The 25,292-nt window shown below is 40.0% G+C and overlaps 1 long non-coding RNA gene across 1 annotated transcript; it reads right to left on the minus strand.

Annotated features, from left to right (window-relative positions):
- Positions 1–1,011: 1,011 nt before the first annotated feature.
- LOC115381825 (uncharacterized) lies at positions 1,012–23,961 on the minus strand. The gene is made up of 4 exons (XR_003930462.1): positions 23,951–23,961; positions 23,727–23,733; positions 15,332–15,339; positions 1,012–1,251 (listed from the first exon to the last, which is right to left on the minus strand). It is a non-coding gene; the product is annotated as an uncharacterized LOC115381825 (long non-coding RNA).
- Positions 23,962–25,292: the final 1,331 nt, after the last annotated feature.

The raw sequence follows: 25,292 nt of genomic DNA on the forward strand, positions 1-25,292 counted from the left end.
AGGATTGGTATAGAGTGGAGGTGTGGCAGGAAGATTAAATGAAATAATCAATCAACCTCTTCTTCCTCTCCTGGTCAATGTGCAGCACTACTCACTGACTTGGAAAATTCCTCCTTTTAAAAGGCTTTTGTTTTTACACATCACTACTCTCTCTCTCAATAAAATGGAGTGTGCAATCTCCAGTCGTCTGCAGAAACAAAATGCCAGTGACAAAATGTTTGATTGCATTAGTTTATTCTTTCATAGTTTTATAATTGCAGACATTATGCATTACTATGACTGAAAATGTGAAGTAATTTAGCAAAACAAATGATGCATCTTTGCTCTCATCGGAGAACAGTCAGTGTAACAGATGGAAGCTGAAAGCTAATTTTGACATAATTAGACAAGCAAACATATGATCGTCTTTGAAATAATGAATCCTTGCTTTCTTTTTACCTTTTAAAATGAGTTGAATAAACCAACTGCGCTGTTATGTTTTCCATTCTGATTGTATAGAGGAGGCGCTGTGAATGGGTTGCCTGCAGTTATGAGATGTTAGGGCTTCCACTGCAGGCTTTAATACGGGTCTGTCATAATATTGACCTGATATATGATATATGACCTGGAATGGGGGAACTGGAAGACACAAATATAAAGGGAACTTTTTGTCCTCTAAGTTTATGTGTTCAGTTCAGTAGTAGTAGTAGTAGTAGATTTATTCGGTCAGTAAGGAAAAAAAATAAACATTGTAACAATTGTGTACTATGATGGCATCATCATCATCATCATCATCATCGTCACCATCCACATAAGTTATTATCATCAACATCAACAACAACAACAACTCATCATCAAAATCATCAGCTTCATCATCCTGTGACCGAAGGGTTTAGGCTGAAGTCAAAACTTAATTTGCCAAACCCTTTTCAACCAAAACAAAATTTTCCATATTTCATAGGAGAAAAGGAATAAAAGAAAAAAAACCGTAGGCAAAAGACAAAGACAAGAAAAAAAAAAAAAACAAACGGGAGAAGAGAAAACCAGGCTAATATCTATCGATATCATTTACAAGATAAGAGGAGTCCATTCAAAATCATTTTGGTTATTTTAGTTTATTTTCCCTGGGATTGATATTTTTCAAGAGCTAATCTTTTCAACTGCTTTTTAAATACTTTCAAGGTCTTGCATGTTTTTATACCCTCATCAAGTTCGTTCCACTTGGTGACTCCAATTACTGAGATACATTTGCATTTTTTATTTGTTCTTACCCTATTTTGTTTTTTTAAAATGCAAGGACCCCTAAGATTATAACAATTCTTTCTATGTTCGAACATATTTTGAATGCAGTTTGGAATATTATTATAGTATGCTTTGTAAATGACAGCTAATGTATTTAGATCAATAATGTCATATATTTTTTATGTTTTTAACGCCACAAAAATGGGATTGGATGGTGCATAAAAATCAGCGTGACTAACAATTCTAACTGCCTTTTTTTGGAGTAAAAATATAGGGTCAATACTGCACTATAATTATGGTATAATTATTTCCCCATATTTCTGCCTCATAGGTAAGATATGGAAGGACTAGGGAATTGTATAATAACATAAGTGAGTTTTTATTTAATACTGATTTCATTTTTCCTATTACACCAACATTTTTTGCCAATTTTGACTTTATAGTATGTATATGTTTCTTCAAACAGAGTTTATCATCGACTGTAATGCCTGGAAAGTTACTGGCCTGCACACGCTCAATAGTTGATTCATTGACATTTAAATTGATGTTGTTCTTTATTGTCTTATTTCCAAAGATAATGTATTTGGTTTTACTCAGATTCATGGACAGCTTATTATTGTCAAAATATTCTTTAAGGAGTGTGAGCTCATGGGCCATTGTGGCCATGAGCCTGTGCAACCTGAGCAATAGAGACTCGTATCATCAGCATACAATAGGCACTTAGCATTATTTAATACATCAGGTACGTCATTTATGTACATACTGAAGAGTTTGGGGCCCAGGAAAATGAACATTGTCATGAGTTTTATGGGCCTATATGAGTTTTTACTGCAACAGACCCAAAGAAAGAAAGATTATAGGGTCATGGATGGTCAAAGGTCAATGATGCACATGTGAAAATTCTGAAAGGGCACTTTTTTTTTTTTTAATAGAAAGCCAGATGTAAACAAAGTAAAACTGTTTTTTTGGCTGAAGGGTAAAAAGCAAACCTACACAATATTAGAGATTGGTAATAATTTGATGGGTTACTGATGCATATTCACTTTTGAAAGAGCTTTAAGAGCAAACCTCAGCCCCAAACATCACTTCAATTCACTTCTTTTTTGTATCAGAATACTTTAATAATCCCAGGTGGAGATTATTTGGGATAAATATCCTCTTTGCAAAGAGGATTCATCAAAAATAAGAAAAGAATTAAATAAAATAAGATCTTTTCCATAACCCTTTTTCCACTGTAGTGATGGCCTAGTGGTAAAGCATCCGCCTCACAACTGGGAGGTCGTGGGTTTGCATCCCGGCCGGGTCATACCAAAGACCTTAAAAATTGAACCTACTGCCTTCTAGCCAGGTGCTCAGCATATATAGAACGGGGTAGGAGGTCAAACACACAGAGCTACCAGAGGTCTAACCCCCCGACTGTAGCTTTCACTACTCACAGTAGCTGTGTGGCCTGGGGTTACGAAACGGAGATAGGCGCTGTCTAACGCACTCGTGCATAGGGAGACTTCGAATTTTGATCTTTTCCACATTAAAATTAAACAGCCTTAAATGAGTGCATAATGGAGGTCTGTTTGCATGACAATTGACCAGAAATGTCATTTTTTCACATAGAGAAGTCTTAAGTCTATTACTTACTCCATAGGCAAACCTTATGCACAAGCTCTCTGCTGGCTCAAACCATCTTCACTCTCCACTGAGGGGAAAGATAAAAACCTTAACATGTAATCAAAATGACGGTGTAGTAAATGTGCACTTGACACAGTTAAAGCAGAACTATGCAACTTTTTTTTACCTCAATAAATGTTTTTCAGAATCCCTGTGGGGGTAAACAAAGACTTGTCACGGTGATTCGCCGGTCCCTCCACGCCCCCCGGGGTCTGTGTCCTGAAAACAGTGCTTGCAACTTTCAGAGGAGCAGACCCGACTACATCTCGCGAGAACAAACCTGCTTTACAGGACTCATACACGAGTACAAGTATAAAAGTCCGTAAAACAAACATGAAACCCTCGCTAGCGTTAGCAACGCCACCATTAGCTGCTCATGGATGGCAGAACCAAAAGGACAGAAAAAAACTTTTGTCTGACGAGCAGAAAAAAAAAAGAAAAAGGGAGTGGGATGCTCTCTGCATGTGGATCGGGGGTGGGGGTGGTGGGGTGATGCGGAGAATGTTTACGACAGTGCGCTTTCACAGGAGACCAGTAGGGGGCGCGTGAGAGCAAAAGTTGCATAGTACTGCTTTAAATTCAAGGGCTTTACTTTTGCAGCGGGACATAGGGTGGTGAAGGGTGGCGCAGGCTGCGTGGTGGTAATTTCGACAGGTACAGCATGCACCAAGATGGGCATGGCTGTGCACTAGAGGCAGGTGTTGATCCAGTCATCTTGGCACAGTGAGTATTCACGGAAGGTGCGCTGAAAGTTCACCAGCTGGAACCACGTCTATTATCCGTACAAGCGGAGCAGACCTGTTCTCGGGATAATCTGTCTGACAGGCACAGTGCACACACTTCACCAAAACCTCACATGTAGGTTTCCAGAGTGTCTGTCACAATAAAGATACACCAAATCACTCATGAAACAAAGAAATTTTCTTTAAACACCTTATTGTGATTGCTTGTACTATCCTCCTTTATTTTCTGTTCACCAAAATAGAGCCCCAGAGTGAACAGCACACACGGCCCAAACATTTTTGTCGTAGTGTCATCCATAATGTTCTGTACACCCCAAATAATATGGATGGCACTGCACAGGAAGCTAGCTTTTAGCTCGCCAGTCTGCTGGCTGACACCCAAAGCTAAAATTTGTATCAACACTGTCAATCCTTGTGCCATATTATCCATTTTGACCAAAGGTGTCCAAAAATAAAAGTCACCAATAGGTTTCAGCAACTGAAGCTACTGGACCAGTTCTGGGCTCGAAATTAGTGGGGAGCACAGAAAACACACCAGCAATCACTGATGAATACACCCCCTTTTTGTATTACCAGATGTAAATTCAGAATCCTGAACTGCTTATCAGCTTGTTGGCTCTGATTATATAAATTCAATTTATTTTAATTTGTTTTAGATGGGATTGGCCCTTATTAGTTTCCGTAATTGTACTTTTAATCAAGCAAGACCTACTTAGTTGAACTATTATCTGTTGAGTCAGTGCTTTTCGGGAAGTTATTTTCAAGGTTTAAAGGTAACTTTCTTTAAATTAAATTTTATGGGTACAATCAGAATTTACTGTCAAATGAAATTACAATTCAACATTAACTTTTTTCAGAAAATGTCAATGATGTAACAGTTTGTAGACACCCTTATTGTCTCAGTTCATTTCCATATCACAGTTCAAAGCACACAATTTGGTGAGTGTAAGAAAAATCCATGGTCCTCCAGTGCATGCTCCGGCTCAACTCAGGCTCACAGTTACAGGTCATGTAAAGTCTGCCGCCACCATGAGGTCCACAAGATCTCCTGTGTGGGATGAATCACCCGGCCTGAACAGAAGGCTGTACACAAAAATAAAATGAAGTTTCTTTATAACAGTTTCTTCATAGCTTTTAGTTCTCCATTGCAAAATTAAATGACAGATATTAATGCAAAATGGCCCATATCCACATTCATGGCACAAATTAGTGAAGAAAAACAGCATGCGACCCACCCAAACTGTTTCAATTACACTCTCCCTCTCCAAGAGGAGACAAAAGACAATTCACGCTTTGGGAAATGGCTTTCAAACTCCTTTTATTGTAACTTTTAACTGCTTCTCAATGCGTGTTTCTACTGCTGTGCTGCTCCACTCATCTTGCTTGTTAGCAAGAAGTTATAGAGAGAAACAGCAGTTTTCAATCAATATTTTTATTCCCAAATATTGCAAAATACACCAAATTATGAAATGTGTTGCAAACCTTTAGGTATTGTAATTAAAATTAAAATATTTATCCAAGTTATTCATTTTGCTTTTTTTCCCCTTTCCACAGTGTTATTAACTCCAGGGACACAGAAGTGCACATGTCCATTACTTTACATTTCAGAAAAGTTGTGTTTCCCCTGTTTAGACAAGAAGAATAAATTTTGAAAACATTGCACTCTGGGAGCTGTTTCCAGAAAGTGCTGTTTTCAGTGACTCCCAACGCCGTTGTCATATTAACGAACAGCCAAAACACCCCAGGTCCTGTAAAGAGGACCTGGGGTGTTATAAAGTCTGATGGCCACAGGCAGGGATGATTTTCTGTGCTGCTCTGTGTCTGTGGTGCATTTGGGGAACAATGAGTCTCTTGCTGAAGGTCCTTTTGTGCTTCATGAGAACTTCATTGTGAGGGTGTAATTCGTTCTTCACAGCAACATGCTGTTTATGCAACATCCTTATGTTCTGTACTTGTCACTGGCCTTATTGAGCAGTCAAGACTTTTTAACATCAAGCATCAACATCCAACGCTATAGATACAATTAACTGTACAAGACAATCGAGCTCTAAGTTGTTGCAAGATGTCAAGATGTGCTGGTATTCTTGCAGTATCAACATTACTGTTTGCTTGAGTGTGTGTGTGTGTGTGTGTGCGCGCACAGGGAAGGAATGGTTAAGATGAGGTGGGTTGTTGATTAACTGAAAAAAAAAAACCTTTCAAATGTTGACCCTAGTCTTAAGGTGTGGTCTTAAAACAAAAGTTACAAATGTAACTACAGTTCTATTGATTCCGAATGACCACGAGAACTTGGTAGTGAAAGTTACTTTCATGCATGCACAGTTTGAGAAATACCAGTAACGCCACCTGTAGCCACTGGGTGAACCTAGAAAGGGACTAAGTTTCGCTGTCACTACAAGCTCAGCCCCGACTGAATCTTCTGGCATGGCCAACTGCCACACTTGGTTCCTAAAAGCTGAGGGAAGCACACAACGGGGCCGTCACGGCCTTCGGCTACAACCCAGCAGCAGTTGAGCAGCGGCTAAAGCTAACACTAGCCGTGCCACTGAGCAGCTAAACTAGGTAGCAATAAGCCAGGAGGAGAATGCATGAACAGCGTCTCCACCAGGAGTGGCCAAGCTAACACCCACTGTGTGGTTAACAGCCACGATGGGATCCTATAATCGGGGGAAAATAGCAAAATGTGGCCTTACAAGCAACAGCTAAGCTAACACTAGTCGAGTTGCTAAATAACCAGGATCGTTCTAATAAACCAAGCAAGGGGCACACGACTTGCACCTTCATCACAGTGGCTAAGCTAACACCAACTGCGTCACTAACAGCCGTTGCTGGCACGTCAACAAGCTGTGCAAAAAGAGCGTGTGGACGTGGCCTCCCAACAGGGGTAGATCTAGCCTCGTAAACCAGCCCTGCCCACTCCACATCCATATTTGGATTTTGGAGCTGGGGTGGGTCTGGGGACAAGGCCACAAAGAGAATGCGACAGAGCAGTGCGATGGCCGAGCCAATCAGCGTTTCTGCTTTTTATTTTCAATTTTCTTTGGCAAATTCCGGTGGCAAAACTGGAAGTGACGCCATCACTGCAAGTAGCTTCTTCCAAAACAGACATAGTGGAGATTACAGAGATGAACATTAACCATCGTGCTGCAATACGTGAAGTTATAGCCAAAATATCAAGTATTAGAACAATCAAGCAAGAGCAAGAGTCTGCGCTTGGTGAGGTTCTAACAGGAAAGGACATTTTTGCTTGTCTTTACATGTAGAGAAGAGGATTCATTTTGACAACATATTTGTTTTGAAGCGCTGATTGGCCAGAGTGCGCTGTCAGTCAAAGGAGTACCCGACACCCCCTGCATGAAGTTTGTAATGCCTTGACCCCAGACCCACCCTAGCTCCACAATCCAAATGTGGAGTGGGCGGGGCTGGTTTACGAGACTAGGGTAGATCTGGCTCACTTGCAAAGAGCTGAGCAGTCTGGTTAACGTTCGGCTACTGGCCTATCAGTACAAACAGGAGCAATGGCTCAGGCTGACAATAATATTGTCGAACAGTAGGCTGAGGGACACGGTCAGTGTAGCTGAGGGAAGGGGGCATACACCACCTACACAGCAGACACAAGACTACAGGGGCTGTAAATTCTAGCTGGGGCTGCATTCAGGAGAGGGAGCTACTGCACGGCAGTTCCCATGTTGGTATGCATACTTGAACTGTACATGCATGAAGGGAACATTCAGTGCTTTCATTACCACCTTCTGGTGGTCACAACAGATTAAATAGAACGTAAATGATCATGATACTTGAGCATGCCAGCCTGATAAAAGGGAGACAAGCATCACCTGACAACATTGACACACTTTCAGAAATGCTTTCTACAGCTTTTTTGGATGGTCTAATAATTTGAAAGCTACACATTGGAGACATAAAATCAAGAAAATTGAATGTGCACAATGATAATCTGGGTGCTCTTCATATCAATTAAAACTGTTAAAGCTAAGGCTTCAGTTCTGATCCCAGTTTCAATTAGCTAATGCCTATGACCTCGGAACATGTAAAAGTCAATATTTGTAATAACCTTGTTGTGCAATTAATTTTCATGCCTGTTAAATTGAAAACTGATGCATCATCTTGTGTTGCGGAAAAAAAGCAAAAAATACATTATGCTTTCTGCATGAAAGTCTGTTGTCATAGCACAGTGTTCAGGAAGAATAACTTTGGTTGTCGAAGAATCTGTATATCTAACCATGTTTATGAATTGAAGTTTTTATTTTAAGACTTATTCACTGTGGTCAGCTTTGTGTTGTAGCGTTTAGCACTTTCACTTCACAGCACAAGTATTTGCTGTCAAGTTTGTGAGAGCTGCTTTCTTTCTGGGGCTGATTCACCAAGATCTTACATCAAGTGTACTAAGTTGCATGTTTAAACAACAAGGTTAGACGTTCACCTTGCATGCATTTTGCGGGTGATTTATTAAAAAATGCACCCTAAGTAGCAAAATATACCAAGAGAAGTATTCAGAAGGAGAATAAATGCTATAGACCACAGATGTCAAACAAATGTCAGTTCTGGAGCCACATACAGCAGAGTTTCATGTTGTGTGGGCTGCACTGGTAAAATAGCACCAAAATAACAAGTAATTACTCTTGAAAATGACTACTGTCTCAGCATAAAGCTATTTTGAATGAATCCTTCTGGTGAAAAATACAGTGAAATGACAAAAAATCCTTTGCATTATGCATGTTTCATGGTGTCAGAGTTAATGCTCACAATGATTTCAGGGTCTCAGTGTTGAGTTGTTTCTGTCACTCTTGAGAAACTAGTTAAAAAGTTCATTTTTTTTCTTTGAAATTTATGTTTTTTTGTTGTTGGGCCTGGCTCTGCCATACAGGCCTTATATTTGACATCCCTGCTATAGACCCTATTCATACGTGAACAACCTTCTGGAAACTGAACTGCATTGCTTCTGAAGTGACTGGATGGAGGGCTGAAACCCAGCAAGCACAAAAATATTAGGTTGGACCTGTTGGTGGAGGCAGCTATCAAACATGTTGGAGACTTACAGAAAATTTTTTTTATGAAGAAACATTTTTTTTTGTTTTTTTTTTTCAGTTTTGTATAATAATCTGTGATGAACCAGTTGAGGAAATCGTTCTCTCCAAATGAACAGCATCTTTTCAGAAAGCTGAGCGGTTTGCTCAATGAACAAACTCACTGAAAACAGATTCAATAAAACACAACTCAGGCATGTCCTCAGTTAGTAAATCATACAGGTAGTTGTTCATAAATCATTTATCCTGAAGTAGTATTTTCGTTACTGTGGAGCACACACCTGATACTCCCTGTGCATAAAACTAAATGCAGTGAGTGAATATTTTACACGCCTGTCAGATTCTATCCTCAGTGCCTTTAGGTCAACTTCCTGTTTGTCTCTCTGGTTTTTCAAATGATGGACTGGTGACCTGGCTAAGGTGTACCATGATCTATTCCGGCATCCTGCAGCCCTAAGGCGCTACTGAATCCTTCCACATGTGCAAGTAGATAACTAGTTCTGCAAACTTCCATGCGAATCTTGGGTTATGAGAACCATTTAAAGTCCTGCTTTTGGACTCAGTTCCTCAAAATATTTATTGTTTGTTTTTTACTGAAACTTGTGAAGTCTTGTGAACTCACTTGGTGTTAAAGGCCTTTGAGGAAGGAACAGTCATTGTTTGCTCCCTGTTGCTCAGTTTTTATCTCCCCTGTGGTGCTGCCCTGCTAAAAGAGCTACAGCTTAAGGCTTTGCTTTTCATTATACCTTTACTTGCTGAAGCTTAAGCAAGCATGCCTCAACTTTGTCATTATTTTAGTTGAAAATATGTGGCTTCATGCTGTATTTCTTCATCATTTTCATAATTTAAGTAAAACCAAAGTTTATTCACTTGTGCTGCAGTTTTAAAAATAGGAATACTGTCAATTACATAAAATAAAATATTTTTTAAAAATCATTACACATGCGTAATGAACAGTGGCATGCAGTCAGGGGCAGCAAGGATAGTGCTCGCTCTGTATGAAATTATTTTGTTTCTCCATAATTAAAAGGTCATTCTGAAATGTGCCTGGAGTCAATTACTTGTTCAGTTTGCTACTTTATACAGAAAACAAATGGTTATATTTAGTAGAGCTTAAATGTCCTATGTCCTATAAACACATCTTAGCTCAGTATCTCCGCTGTGCTGGGGCAGCAGTCGTTTCATAGCTAGCCTTTGATCCAAGCTGGACGCTGCTATTGGGTTGTGTAACATTAAGTGACAGTATCATCAGCCAATTAGATTTTGATGTGTTATTGACAGACTGCCTGAGGCTTGAGGCAGTCTGGGCAGTGAAACTGCTTTTGGTTTAGATGGCTAGGAGACCTTATTTTTCTTGTTCACCACGTTTCACTGTCACATGTCACAAATCTTTGTTTCTCTTCTGTTGTTGATCCTCTCTTTCTCTCTCTACCTTCCTGCAGGGTCGTTGACAATGGAACTAGAAGTTCATGGGCTGAGCCTTCTGCACCCATCTGGTAGAAGCCCTACCCCACACCCAAACCAGGGAATCCCTCCCCACAATCTGTCTGTCCATTCCTTTTCTCTCCTGTCCTCGAACAGATTCCTACAGGAACAGCAGGAAGTCTCCACCTCCGAGTCTAGTTCTGCAGGTTTTTTCCTGTCATTTCCACAGTCTCCTCTGCTTCTCATGTGGAATCATTAGGTTTTTCTCTGCAGTGCCTAAAGATGACTTTGTTGTATTTGGTGCTGTACAAATTAAATTGAATTGAATAATATTCTTCAAATTTATCAGAGACCTTGGAACAACCCATTGCTAGTTCAATTAAGTTCATTTTGCCTGATTTTGTCTTTTCTTCTCTTAAGGCAAGTTGGCTTTTTGACTCTCCCGTGGTGGGTGATGAGTCTTTTTTTCAGAAAGCTAAGCATTGTTTGAAGAAATCTCATCATCATTTTTATTTCTTTTTTTTTTTTGTTTTTTTTTTGTTTAACAGTGTCTGGTCTCCCTATATAGTATATCAGCAGTCTTTTTTTGTTAAGGAATAATCTAAATTTTTTGGGGAGGGGAAAAGGTTATCTTGACATTTGATCCTGACACTTTTGAAGCAATAGCTCATTATTTCATTGTGGTAATTTTTTTTTTTTTTTTGCAGAAGAAATTTCATTAACATAAAAAGTTTCTCTTGGAATCTTTGATTTGTTCCAAAGATTTAATCTTTGCTGCAAAATCATGCTATAACCACTCTTTTCTTGTTCAGCTACACAAAATCACACTTCCTTTGAGAACATTTCCTCCGAGAACATTTTAAATGTATGCAGTGTTAAAGTGCTGTTAAAAGCACATTTACATACCCCAAAGCAAAGCAACTCACTGCTGGAAAATCGGCCATTTACTTTAACCAGACTTCTCTGATCATGCAACAACCAACTCAATGACTTTGTTGCATCAAACTCCAGTGAAAGAGCAGATTTGACCTTCAGAGGTGAAATGTATAAAACCACAAATCCATTTTTTTTCCCCAAAAAACAAAGTGATAAATATGCAATGGGTGAAAACCTGCCTCATTGACTGATATTATTTATTCAAGATTAGCTTGAGGACAAGAAAACAACTCTTGCATAAACAAACTGTGATAAGCTCCTGCTGTATTTTTACATTTTGCTGAAATGAGTGGAATTTATGATTTTTGGTATTTAGAAATTCAGTCAGAACAATTCAGTGCGCTGTTGGAATGAAAATGTTAGTTGATACAGGCGGTGATAAAATTCACCAACAGCTATTTTTGGAATTTCTTAATATACCAAAGCAAGATCCCTTCATTCACTTTCCATGAATGTGTGATTGAACTTATGATAGAAAATGCTGCAAAAGCAGGATTGTCTGTCTATCACAAGTCAAGCAAACACAGACCACAGCATGCACACTCACTATTTAGTAAAGAAGCACTGATAATCATATCTGTATCGGGTCTCAGGTCTGATACTCCACTAGGTACATGTACCCGTAAAAGACCCCCAATACAACCTGGTAAGTTTTACGTGAAGTAATCAACCAGCAGGAGCAAAATGACAGAGGAAGGGTGATGTAGGCTGCAGTTTAGGCTTTTTTTTTTTAAATAGAAACGACAATGTCATAATTCTGGCAGACTGTTAATTGCGTTCTGACAAGATAGCAAGAGGAGGCGTGAAAGGTAGTTTGAACAACACTAGCGACTTAATCGCCAGAGACATTTGGACCAGCAGAGTGAACTGCTCAGTGAAGCTAGTAGGATTTTACTTTGAGCTGTGCTACATGCTACATGCTAAAGAGTTTGGCGTCTCACACACCAATGGTGCTCCATGCTCTGCAAAAAAAAAAAAAAAAGCTTGACTGATACACAAAGAAATTGCTCCTTCGGTCTACAGTTCACATTGCTCAGTGTGTAAATAAAAATTATGTGTTGCCCTATGTGTACCGCAGAAGCACTAGTATACTAGAGCATTCAAGACTTTTAAAGATGCTTGTAGCGTCAATACCGAGGTTGTGTAGGGGTGGTTCATAGCAACACATAGCGTTTCCATATCATTTGCTTATAGAGTATGAATTAAGATTCATGGCATTTTAATAATATGTACTCATATCATTAATTGGCTAAAGATTAGTACTCGTACTTGTGCTCATCTTCTTAAAAAGTGATATCAATCAATCCATCAATCAATCAATCAAACTTTATTTGTAAAGCACTTTTCATATTCATATAAAACAGCACAAAGTGCTGAACAGTAAAATCGGTCCTAAAAACAAACAAAAGGAAAAACCAAAACAAAACAAAACCACACCATCAATCAGGGTCATATGCACACACACACACACACACACACACACACAGGTGTACACGCACACACCCACATGTAAACAGACACACTCCCAGTTTGTTTCACACAAAAGAGGAGACATGGCATGATACTGAGCATCATGGGAAACACCACCAGTGGGGCCGCCCACACTGGGATAAGTCAAAGGTCATGACTGCTGGGGCTCCAGCGCCCAACCCCCAACCGTGCCGGACCAAGGGAACCCTCACACCAAGGTGTGTAGCCCCCTAGGCCAGCTGGGACCAGAGGACCAGAGTAATCCCCGCAGTGGACCAGATCCAACTCCCGGTGTGAAGGAACCCCCGTCAGAAAACACTGGAGTTTAACAGCTAAAAACTTAAAAGGATACGGTTAATAATAAAATAAGCAAGATAAGATTCTAAAATAAAAAAGTAACATAAATTAAAAGTATGTAATAAAATAGAGTAAAATTAAATAAATAATGATGAAAATAAGAGGACTTCAAAAGGTAAGTTAAAAGTTGAATTAAAAAGGTGTGTTTTTTACCTCCCTTTAAAAATATCAACAGTCTGCAGTCCTGAGGTTCTCCGGCAGGCTGTTCCACAGGTGGGGGCCGTAATGGCTGAAGGCCGCCTCACCATTAGTTTTGGTTCTAGCTTTTGGGAAGCACAGTAAGCCGCTGCCAGAGGACCTCACCGCACACAAGGGTCGATATGGTAAAAATAGATCAGCTAAATAAGAAGGTGCAAGGCTGTTAAGACATTTAAAAACTAGTAAGAGAACTTTAAAATTGATCCTGAAGTGGACAGGGAGCCACTGCAGCGACTGTAAAACCGGTGTAATGTGGGCCCGACCCCTGGTTCCCGTCAGCACCCGTGCGGCTGAATTTTGTAATAATTGTAGGTTTGAAATATTCTTTTTGGGAAGACCAGAGAGCAAGGCATTGCAATAGTCCAACCGGCAGGAGACAAAAGCATGCATTAGTACCTCTGTACTGGCCTGAGAGAGAAACGGGCAAACTCTGGTTATATTCTTAAGTTGATAAAAACCAATCTTTTTTAATGTGTGGAATAAAATTTTACTCAGTCAAAAATCACGCCCAGGTTTTTAATCGATTGTGCTGGTTTAAAATCTAGAAGTTTTAGTAAAAGCGTCTCTCTCTGGCCTTCGGGACTGATAACTAAAACCTCAGTTTTACAATTTAATTTAGCAGACGCTTTTGTCCAAAGCGATGCACAACACCGCTGTGGGCGAGGTACACCCAGGACAGGTCACCAGTCTATTGCAGGGATAACACAGAGAGACATACAACCATTCACACTGGGGGGCAGCTTATGGTGACCAATTAACCTGACATACATGTTTTTGGACCGTGGGAGGAAGCTGAAGTACTCGGAGGGAACCAACACACACACAGGGAGAATATGCAAAGTCCTCACAGAAAGGCCCCGAATCCCTGCTGGTACTTGAACCCAGGACCTTCTTACTGTGAGGCAAGAGCGTCAATCACTGCACCCGGTTTTGTCCTGGTTGAGCTGTAGGAAATTCACTGCCATCCATGACTTGATGTCTGAAATACAGTTTAAAAGGGTTTCTATTGGCCCTGAGTCATCAGGAGACACGGCGACGTACAGCTGAGTATCATCAGTGTAACCATGGAAACTGATGCCGTGTCTCCTGATGACGTCCCCAAGAGGAAGCATGTAGAGAGAAAGAATAGGACCTAAAATTGAACCGTGGGATACTCCACACCAAATTTCATGGGTTCCTGAGGAACATGTATCCATACTTCCATAAAAACATGGATCTGTGAGATAAGAACTGAACCAGTTAAGAACAGTACCAGAGAGGCCCACCAGGTGACTCAGTCTATTTATTAAACTGTGATGATCTACTGTGTCGAAAGCAGCACTCAGATCCAGTAGAACCAGCACTGTGAGTTTTTTATTGTCTAAATTCCACCTGATATCATTTAAAATCTTTAAAATCGCCGTCTCGATACTGTGGTTCACTCTAAAACCAGACTGATGTCTTTCTAAAATGTTATTGATCATTAAAAAGTCATTGACTTGGTTAAAAACCAGTCTTTCTAAAACTTTACTTAAAAATGGTAAGTTGGATACTGGTCTGTAGTTATTAAGAACATTAGTATCTAAATTGCTCTTCTTCAGAAGGGGCCTCACCACCGCCGTTTATAAAGGCAGTGGGGAAGACATCCGTCTGAAGAGAGCAGTTCATGATATTTAAAATCTGTTCCTCGAGGAATCCATAAAATGACTTTAAAAGTGGTGTTGGAATAGGATCTAAAAGGCAGGTTGTTAGTTTAACTTGGGATAAAGCTCAACCAAGAGTCCTCGCATCAACCAGGTCAAAACTGTCCAGTGTTTCCTCAGGCATGGACAACGGTTCACCTGTGTTCACTGATAAAACTTGTTGGGGTAAAAGACTGGACCTGATGTCCATGATTTTAGTTCTGAAGTGGTCTGCAAAGTTCTCACAGAGAGCGTCTGTTGGAGCCTTTAAAGCTTTATTAAAATTAGTAACTGTTAAAATGTTGAAGGTGCATTTAGCTTCACATGTATTTCCCAGATAAGACTGTTTCTGGTCTTCTCCTTGAAGGTTCTTCAGTTCTTTTGGCCAAACCATTGTGAAGATGGTGCAACAAGAATACAATATTTTGTGTCTTTATTTAGCACATGTGCTTTATGTATTTCTTCTTAATGAGAAATTATCTATTAATTATGCAATTTCCACAACAGATTTTCAAAGGAATTAGTCGTCCAGTTTCCATCTATCGTCAATCGTATTGTAAAGTATCTGGCAGCTCACACTGTTTTGAATTACTGATTTATTTTAAGTAACAGATAGGACTAGGACCCCTGAGATGAGTATTTTGGATCGTATCCACTTCAAAAGAAACAAAAAGGAGCCCCCCAGCCCCCCCACCCCCGTTTCCAGATCAGTTAACACACTTGGCTCTCAGACGATGACAACATTTATTTGTCCTGCTCGACTAGGCCTTCAGTATAAATTGCAGAGAGACTCAGCTGGGAATAGGCTCTCTACATACCTGGCATGTCTCTACTCCTCAAATAAATAAAGGATGGGTACATTTCCTTTCTCCAAGGCTGCTTGAAATAACACAAGAGCAGTCCATTGTGCTCTGTTTGTTTGGGCAGAAGTTAAACTCACCATCTACAGGTAAAACTGCATGCGTGTATAAAGGGTTTATGGGATGTACAGGCAGCCATATAGTACATTTTCTGAGTGATGAAAACACACACTTCTTCTATATGTTTAGAAATCATATACGTATCTTTACAGCTCAGTGTGCATGACAGGTGTATTTGTGCATTCACATCACAGATAATTTCCACTTCATAATCTTACTTTCAAAAGTTTGTTGTTAAAAAAAAAAAAAAAAAAAAAAAAAAACTCTTGAGACCCATGTTTCGTACTCCTGGTGAGGCAAAACTTATCTAACTGGCGCGTTTGATTACAAGCACATAAATTAAATTCTTACTCTGCTTGAAGCATTAATTCCCATTTGACCTGTCCTCCAGGGCTGCGTTGATGAATGTTGGCTGATATAATTTAGCTTCAGTCAAATTTTTGCCATATGTCAGAGATACTGCTTTTTTTGTAGGTTTTTAAATCTAATGGACACATTTGCCTCCTGCTTTCCTTGTCTCACTAATTTGGTTGCGAGTGATAAGCAAACAAGCAGAAATTTGATTTGAAGCAGACTTTGTTTTCCTTGCCAGCTGAAGAGAAATTTATGTTTATGTTGCAATAGTTCCAGGCATAGATGAATGTGTGGTAATGCCAGGCTTTGTTAAATGAAACACTTTAACATGTTGCGAGGAAATGAACACGCCTTTGTGTTTTTCTGTTGAGACCCCAGTTTTTCTTTAAAACAAAGCAAAATTCTGCAGTTACCAATTGCAATCTGACCCCTGCGCTTCCTCTCATGTCTCAGATTTCCACCAACCATTTGTGAACGCAATTATTTCTGCTGGAAAGAAAAAAACAATAGCTTCTTTGCAATTACTGTAACTGCTTTTGAGGCAGTGTAGGCGTGACCGCAGGGTTGGAGTTTCATGCCAACAGGGTCTTGCAGACATCCACCACAATACTTGGCACTTTGATGCGTCTCTTCTTTCTGCTTTGGCATCTGGGAGACTTCCTTGCTAACAAGGACCATTTTGAGGAATGGCAGACTGTAAAAGAAAGATAACAGAAAGGCTTATAGTGTTTAACTGTATTCACAAGGCGATTGTACATCAAATAGTCAGAGCTTCAGGGTATTATCGGATGATGATGTTGATGCACGCGCGCGCGCGTGTGTGTGTGTGTGTGTGTAAACCACAGATTATCACTGGTGGCATGGTCATGCTTGAGGAAAATTTTCAGTAAATACATTAAGAATGGTTTTGTCTGACATAGAGCGATGCAGCTTTAACAGAAAGGGGAAAGAAAACAAAACTTTAGATAAAAAAAAATGCCAGCCTGCTCATAGAGTGTTCATAAAAACAGCTCCACACTCTCAGGCCATCAGTGCCACATAGCTTTAGTGATGGATGCATTTTAAAGCCCCACTATTAGTTCTCTTACATCTATAAATCAGAAATTTCAGCATCAGTTCAAATCAATAAATGTTTTCACCTTATTTTAGTTTTGCCACTCCTGATCTCAGCTCAGTGAGCTGCAACATTTAATATGCAACATCTCGTAATACAAATAAAAAGTGAGTTATTGCGGAGGATATTTTGAGGCAACATATTAATTGAATTACACCCCGATTATGTATGCTTGCCCCGCAGGTCTAGTAAACATATCTTGGAGAAAAAGTGTTTTCTTTGCTTTATACCCAGCAGGATCCTATTTATCTACTCTGTGCAGATCATAATAGCTTAACCCGTTCATGTCTTTTGGGCAAATATTAAAGAATGCACTCACCAACAAACTAACACTGCTGCAGATCCCTCCCTTATTCTTCATTCGGGATGCTCCTGTTGGATCAGAAATGGCCTGAAGCAGAGAGAAGAATGAAGGCACCTTTGCCTGAGACAAGAACATAATTATACAGCCAGGCCTCTATTACCTTTGTTTTGAATTTCATGCTCTTTAAAGTCTTTATGAGGAACAGAAGGCTGCTTGAAGTCGTTTTTTTATTCTGGGATGGATAGTGCCACCTTTGTGGCTAGTTAAAATGTTATGCTGAGTTTACAGATTGTATGGGAGCTAACTTGTACCTGTCCCTTCGAGTTCTAGCATTATGAATTGCACGCTTGCCACATAATCAATCACTGACCTTGTTGCCTTGACTAGCTTGTTCTGCCCCAGAACGGAGCCACTTTCCAGCACTGTGAATGCAGCATTAGCAGGAGGTGGAACATTACAAAGATTAATATCACCAGGAAAGCTCATCTCTAATTTCTGCCTCCTAATTAGTGGGTGCTGTATGGCGAGATTAACATGTTACAGAAACCCAAGACAGCGTTGAAGAATCATGTAATCATTACAGCCTTTTTTGTTTTTTAATGTAGGTTATCTAAAACAGGTTTTACTCGTCATTTTTGAGGGTCATTATATACAAAGAGCCAGCATTTGAGCACAGTAAATGCTTGCTGCAAAGGAAAACTAATGTATATAAACTTGAAGTCAACAATGGTATCATCCAGATACCCCGTTTAAAAAATGTTGATCATTTGAAAATAAAATACGCTTCGTATTCATTCTCCCATCTCCTGCCCAGTCAATTAAGAAGAAAACATGTGCCAAAGGATAATTAACTTAGCTCTGCATAAAAACTGAAAGCAGAGGAATAAATATTTGACTTCCTGAAGTCTTGTTACCACACCGTCGCTGCCAAGCAACCGATAGAGACGTCATGATGGGGAGACTTACAGATTGAGAGAAGAAAATAGATTGTGTTAATTAGCAAGCGGTGCTGGACAACACTTTTTTTTTTTGCATCAGGCAGGCAGGCTAGCTATTTCCACTAAATGAGAGTAATCATGGCCTTGAAAAGCTCTATTTTCATATTGAAGTAAAAACGGTATCTCTCTTATCATCACACTCCATATGAAAAGAAAAATCAACACATATCCTGAAATGTCAAACTAATCTGCTAACCCTTGATATACAATCATAAAAATAGTAGTAGCTAAGTCTTATTAGAAAACGTAACTAAACTCAGAAAATTTACTTCAGTAAATGTTTAAAAGTGAAAATGATTGTCAGTCTTTTTGCCATTTATGCAACATCTTGAACCATTTTTTGGGCTTCTCATGCATGTTTTCTCATGTGCACACACCCACAAAGCAACAATAAAACACCCTAAATTAGAAATATTAATTTTGCAAGAAAGTAAAAAAAAATACAATTTGACAAAAAGTGACTATAAACACAAATTTGCCAGAAACACTGTGAACACTGTGGTCTGCTTGCAAGATCACAAGTACCTGTTTTTTCTTTTTTTTTTTTAATACAACCTCCCTTGAATGTGCCTAGAAAACAGTACAATATAAACAATTAATCTTCTTTAAACTGTCCCTCTTCGTCATTCTGACGTACTAATTTTCTTCTCCATATAAAAAATATACCTCCACCTATGCAGATGATGGTGCACTAAGAATACACTTTGTTGGAATGGTGCGGATGAATTCAAATAGTGAGCAGCACAGTGTCATTGTTATCAATCTACTTGTGTCTGCACAGGAAAACTATGTACTTGGGCAACAGTGTGTATGTACAGTGTTCAGCATTTCTGAAGAGTTGCTCACAACACTCACAATGCAATTGTGGTGGAAATCAACTGCCAACTGTAAATGTAAACAGTGACTGAAATCAGTGATTCAAAAATGTCTGATTTGCTTGTCTAATGTACTGAAGCCTACACTCATATACGAAAACAGACCCACGGTCCTGAATATACACTTCTTCTGCAACTTGATGGCAACACAAATTGCATTTTAAGCACTTCTTGCACTTACGAAAGGTTTTCCCTTATGTCTGAATTCTTGCTTGTGTTGTACTTCGCTTTGGACAAAAGCGTCTGCTAAATAAAATTGTAGAATTGTAGAATATACAAAATTGTCAAAATGATTCTATATATGCAGGTCTAACTTTGTGAATATCACAACAGAACTTTGACTCCCCTCAGAACTTAGTCATCCTCATAAATGGGTCTTCATGACTGACTTATACAGTTAAACTCAATGATCAACAGACAAGCATGTTGAAGACGGTAGATGTAGAAACAAAGTCATGTGTAGAGCTTTTTAATTTTTTTAAACACACAGTCAATGTGTGAATATGCGCCAACAAGTAGAAGAAAGATCTAAATTCAGTGCAGTTTGAAATAACTCACTTTTTCCCCTTCTCCTGCCACACTAACGTACTGTGCAATATCTAAGTAGTGTTCTGGTGACATAAAAGCCATTTATGGTTTTACTTGAGCATGGAGAAAATCCGTAGAACCACTACCATACCTACTGTATCTATTTTATGCATAAGACAAGCAAGTGCAAGTTATCAAATGAACTTCGAGACATGCCAACCTTTAAAGACATAATTCCCTGAAATAGAAAGGCCATCAGAGCATGACGCATATGTCAACACCCACTGAGAAGATGTCTGTTTGAAAACGTCTGAAGATAACATGTCAACCTCAGGAAACACATCTGAAACATCTGTAAATTACTTGCTGCCTGTCCTACAGTTCATATCAGTCTGACCTGCAACATTGAAACACCATCTGTCAAGCTGGCGGAGCTTTTCTCAGAAGCAGCTGTCTGTTCAAGCCATACACTAAGACTTTTATGCTAATGAAAAATCTGCAAAGCAAAGTTTGAATGTTATTAGTAGCTATTACTAGTATTTCGTACTTTGATTCACAAAGATCCTGTGTAAAGTGTGCAAGATTGCACTCTCATGCAACTGGATTGTGTGTACAGTTTGTAGACAGTTAACAAAGAACAACACCTTGAGGACATGACACAGAAAGAGGAGTTTTCAGAAGATGGTTTTGTATGCATAAGACCCTGTTTTGAATGATGTGGTGGACATGCTTTTGTGTTTACTGGCTCGTGGCTATGATAGGGGTGATTAAATGGAGCACTAAGTCTCGATGCTGAGCTGCTTTTGAGGAAGTGATTTCATATATTGGAGCATGACAGAAAATAAATCTGGGAAAGAAAGAAGCTTGGTTGTTAAGTTATTAAATTCACTCATTTAACTTCCCTAGCCCCATTTTACACTGGCTGCGGTGCGTTGCCTCATACACAGTGGAGCTTTGCAATTCCCCTTCAGTGTTGCGGAGTCTGCGGAGGAGGGACTCATCGCGAGATTACAGGATTGTGCAGGCACTGGATCATCTTGCGAGATTTCACACACCGAGGGACAGCTCTTCACAAACTATATCAACATAACAACATAATCATAGAAAATAAGATGTTTCTCTCCTTCTAGAATAAAAAGTTAATCGTCCATGGTTGTAAAAAAAAAATGCCTCTGGCTACCGGTAACAGTTTGGAGTAGAAATGACATGCCGATACGACCAGAGGTGTTGTATTTTGAAGGACCAGTAACTGGTTTTCTGTGGCGTCCCAAATCCCCGTCTTTCTTCTTCCAGTTCTTTGAATGTTTGCTGTGACATGCAGAGAAAATAGACTCGCTGTGTATCATCTGCAGCCTTTTGTGTCTGCATTCCATCATGCCACAGGGAAACTGCAGTGTAATTCAGTGTAAATACAGCTGTTAATTACAATGGGGGCATACACACACACACACACACACACACACACACACACACACACGCCCAGTCTTGTATTTCTATCCTTGTGGGGACCGTCCATTGACTCCCATTCATGTCTAACTCCTAATGGGGCATTCACACCGGACGCGTCGCGGGCGTCGTCGACGCTCGGGACGCCTCGAAGCTGACGCTTGTGACGCTTTAAACACGACGCTTGACACCGGGTGGTCACAAAGCTCGCGACGCTCTTGATGCACGTCAGTTAATTGGCGCGCTGGAGGCTGATTTCTGTTTCCAGCTATGGCGGATCGCATCAGGAGAGCGGCTTGGCTTTATTTGTTAAATAAAGCTAGACCGCGTCGTCGTCGGAAAAGTCGCTATTGTCTGCTCTGCTCCTCTCTGCTCTGCCTGCAGCGGGGAGCGCTGCTGAGACTGACCGCTTGTGAGCGCTTTGGGACGGGGGAGGGGCTCACGCAGCACCCGCTGCTCATTGACGACAGCAACGAGACGTCCTGTCACGTCTCCAGAGCACCAGAGAAGGTTGCTAGATTTGTCGCTAGTTGCTTTTGACAAAAAAACGTCGCCAAGAGGCTTTGGAAAGTCGCCAGATTTAGCGAGAAAGTCGTCAAGTTAGCAACACTGGCTGGTTGGCCCGCATTGGTGCTCAGATCACTCGTAGTGACGTAGCACCGGAGGGATCGTCTCTGATTGGTTGACGCTCAGCGGCAGCGCGTCGAAAGTTCAGTTTTCCCAACTCTCAAAAAGCGACGCTCACGACGCTCCTGACGCCGGGGACGAGCGTCGTGGGCGTCGACGCTCGAAACGCTGGAAAAGCGACGCTCATGACGCTCATGACGCTCCTGATGCGCCGCCCCGCCGCCCGCCGCTCCACGACGCTCGTCCACCATCGACTTTGCATAGAAAAGCGACGCTCACGACGCCCGCGACGCTTTCGGTGTGAACGTAGCATTACCCTGACCCTTACCCTAACCCTAACCCACACCACAACAAAGCCTAACCCTAAAGAAATGTTTTTGCACTTTTACTTTTTTCAGTAACAACAACATGGTCAAGAAAACACTGTTTCTCCTACTTAGGACCGGAAAAAGGTCCCCACAAGGCACGTCGTTCCACGTTTTGCTATCCTTGTGGGGACATTTGGCCCTGACAAGGATAGAAATACAAGAACGCGCACACACACACACACACACACACACACACACACATGTATATAGGGCTGTCAAAATTAGCTTGATAATAACGAGTTCATTCAAATTCCTATTGACACCACTACTTTATTTGACACACGATTAACTTGCGCATGTTTTGTTACCCTTATCTCGCACTGTAGTTTGGGAAAATGCGAGGTACACTCCTGTACAGTAGGTGGCAGTATGCCCCTTAAAGCTATTTGTGATCTGCCAAAACAAAAGAACAATAAAAAGAAGAAACTTGGAAAAGAAATATCAGGCATAATACCTTGTCCCAGCGAGTGGCCCTCCATAAGATGACTGTTGCAGTATCTCCGTATATGTCTGTAGTGACATCAGGTTGAATGAGGAGCAGAGAGGAATAAGGAGGCAGTGCCATTCTTTTCTTTTATGAAGGCTCCAGGTAACTACCTTCTATTACTGACCAATAAGACTCGTTGGTTCAGGAGTCTGTTATTGTGAAGCATGAGTTCAATCAGTCTGTGTTGAAAAATGTTTGGAAAACTGGAAATTTAGCTGGTTAGACACTAGATGGTTGGATTGTTGCTACATGATGTTCCATTCAGGTCAAAATGCCCTTCCAGCCTATTTTTTTGAGCCTGCAATTTTTTTTTTTTTTTTTTTTTTTCTGGAACTTATTCTGGACAGTACTGTTCTGGATTGTGACAATAACAATAATCATTCATTTACATAAAGCAAGCATATTTTTCCACTCCCATGTTGAAGAGAGTATTAAGAACTTGAGAAAAAATTTGCTTTTAAAGCACATTTAGAGTAGATCCCTCCACTGGTTTAGGCAAAAAACTTAGTTGCCAATTTGGATTTACAGAATATTGGATTAGGATTTTTTTGGCTGATTGATGTTTTATTGGTGATGACTGACTTGGTTTTAATGTAAAATTTTTGATCGGTTTCAATATAAAAGACAACATTCAATAAATTCAATTCAATTCAATAAAAATTCAATTTTATACGAGTTCCAACCAAATACAAGGTTTTGGACAAGTCTCAAGAGATATTTTTTTTCTAAAGTGTCCTCATTCCAAAATGTCCACGATCATAAAATTATTTTCTCTCCAAAAAGGAATCATTCAAATAATACAGTGATATTTCTGTTTTTGTTTTTGCATCTAGTTCCCAATTGAAGTGCTATGCAGTCCTGTTCTGGTCCCCCAGGGTCACATTGAGTGTTTTTAAACACTGGTGACCGACCTGCACAGTGAGTCAGGAAACAAAATATTGATTCAGAGGCAATATTAGACAAGTGGGTTAAGATGCAACACACTGAGCACCTCTGTATTTCAAAGGTGGTACTTGGTACCATAGTGGCACTCAAAAAGCCGTGTCCTTGCTTAACAATGGGAGCTGAATATTGAGTTTGGCCCCTTTTCAAATTCACTTTTTTTTTCCTTCCTTTCTTTTTTTTTTTTCTTTTACTGCTATTGATAATGCTCATTGATCTGTGAAATTATGAGCCACCATTAGAAAGGCCTTGCACATAATTCAGACAGTCTGAACTCTCAATCACTCAACTGAAAACTCAAAGCCCAAATGGTGATTTACATTACAATGCATCACATTGATTTAGATGGAGGGGTGTGTTAAGAGATCCTTAACAACTGTAGACGCCCTCGGGTCTACGGTATACATTGTTATGATTGAAAGTGGCAGGTAAATTTGATCTCTGTGGACTGAAAATCAACACAATTGTCTCATGCCAATCAGTGCATGCATCCTTGGAAATTAAAATCCTAAATGTTTATTGACTGATGCAACTGATCAAAGCAAGCCACCTTACATTTGTAATGCAAAAAAGCTGATGCCAGTGAAGGGAATATGAGCTGCACGAAAGGCCAGATGAAATAAATGCACATCAACCTCTGACACTGAAAGGAGATTGTATCATAGTACCTGAGTACTTGTTCAGGCGTAGAAAAAAAAAGATCTTAGAAATAAATGTGTCTTTGAGAACTCGTAGTTAAGAAATTGGAAATTCTGTGCGAGTCGCTGAATCAGTGGAAAGCTTTAGAATTTACATTTAACACACACCTGAGGAAAGGTGCAGCATTATGGGCTGAGAAATCAAGTCTGATTGGCAGTCATCCTCTCTTAAGCAGAGCTGCACTGCATCAGGTGCCAAACAGATTTCTGAAGTCTCCTTGAACCTCAACTGACTCACTTATATCCTGATAAGTGCTAAGATTGATCCTGAGTTCATTTCCTAGTAGTCACCACCCTTCCAGTGATCCCCATAATTGCTGCAGTGGTACAATATTATATTTGGACAACATCCAGTCAGGGCACTGGATAGACGTACCACACCTTGCATTTTTAATGTGACCCCTGTAGCATTTTGTTACGTCCTCGCATTAAGCCTGTTCGCTTTTATCGATGCACAAATTGAAACCATTGATTAGGAATAGAGGTCAGAGGGGGATGACAAATAGCTTTTTCCTAAACACCTCATCACTTCACACTAATGTTTTTTTATTCTCACCATTAGCAAGCCTGGGACTAAAATCAATACAGTCTCCATCTACATGTTCAGCTTTATGTCAAGCATGCTTACTGGTGAAAAAGAGACCATTTTTATAAGCTAATGTTAACAGAATAAAGCAGTGTGTTTTCATACTCCTCCACTGACAGCACAGAAATTCCTCCTCATAATAAAATCATCTCTAAGAAACATTGCCAGTTGGTTTTAGTATAATAAAATGCTGGAACGGAACCTGGCGTTATAATATTTGGGTCACAATAATGCCTTATCTCTCAGTTGTGCAGCCTGTGCAGACGGCCCTTTGATGAATGAAAGTCAACTGAATTGTGGCAGACCGCCAGAATGAATAGGGGT

Source organism: Salarias fasciatus, chromosome 23, assembly GCF_902148845.1.
Source record: "Salarias fasciatus chromosome 23, fSalaFa1.1, whole genome shotgun sequence".
Lineage (NCBI taxonomy): Eukaryota > Metazoa > Chordata > Actinopteri > Blenniiformes > Blenniidae > Salarias > Salarias fasciatus.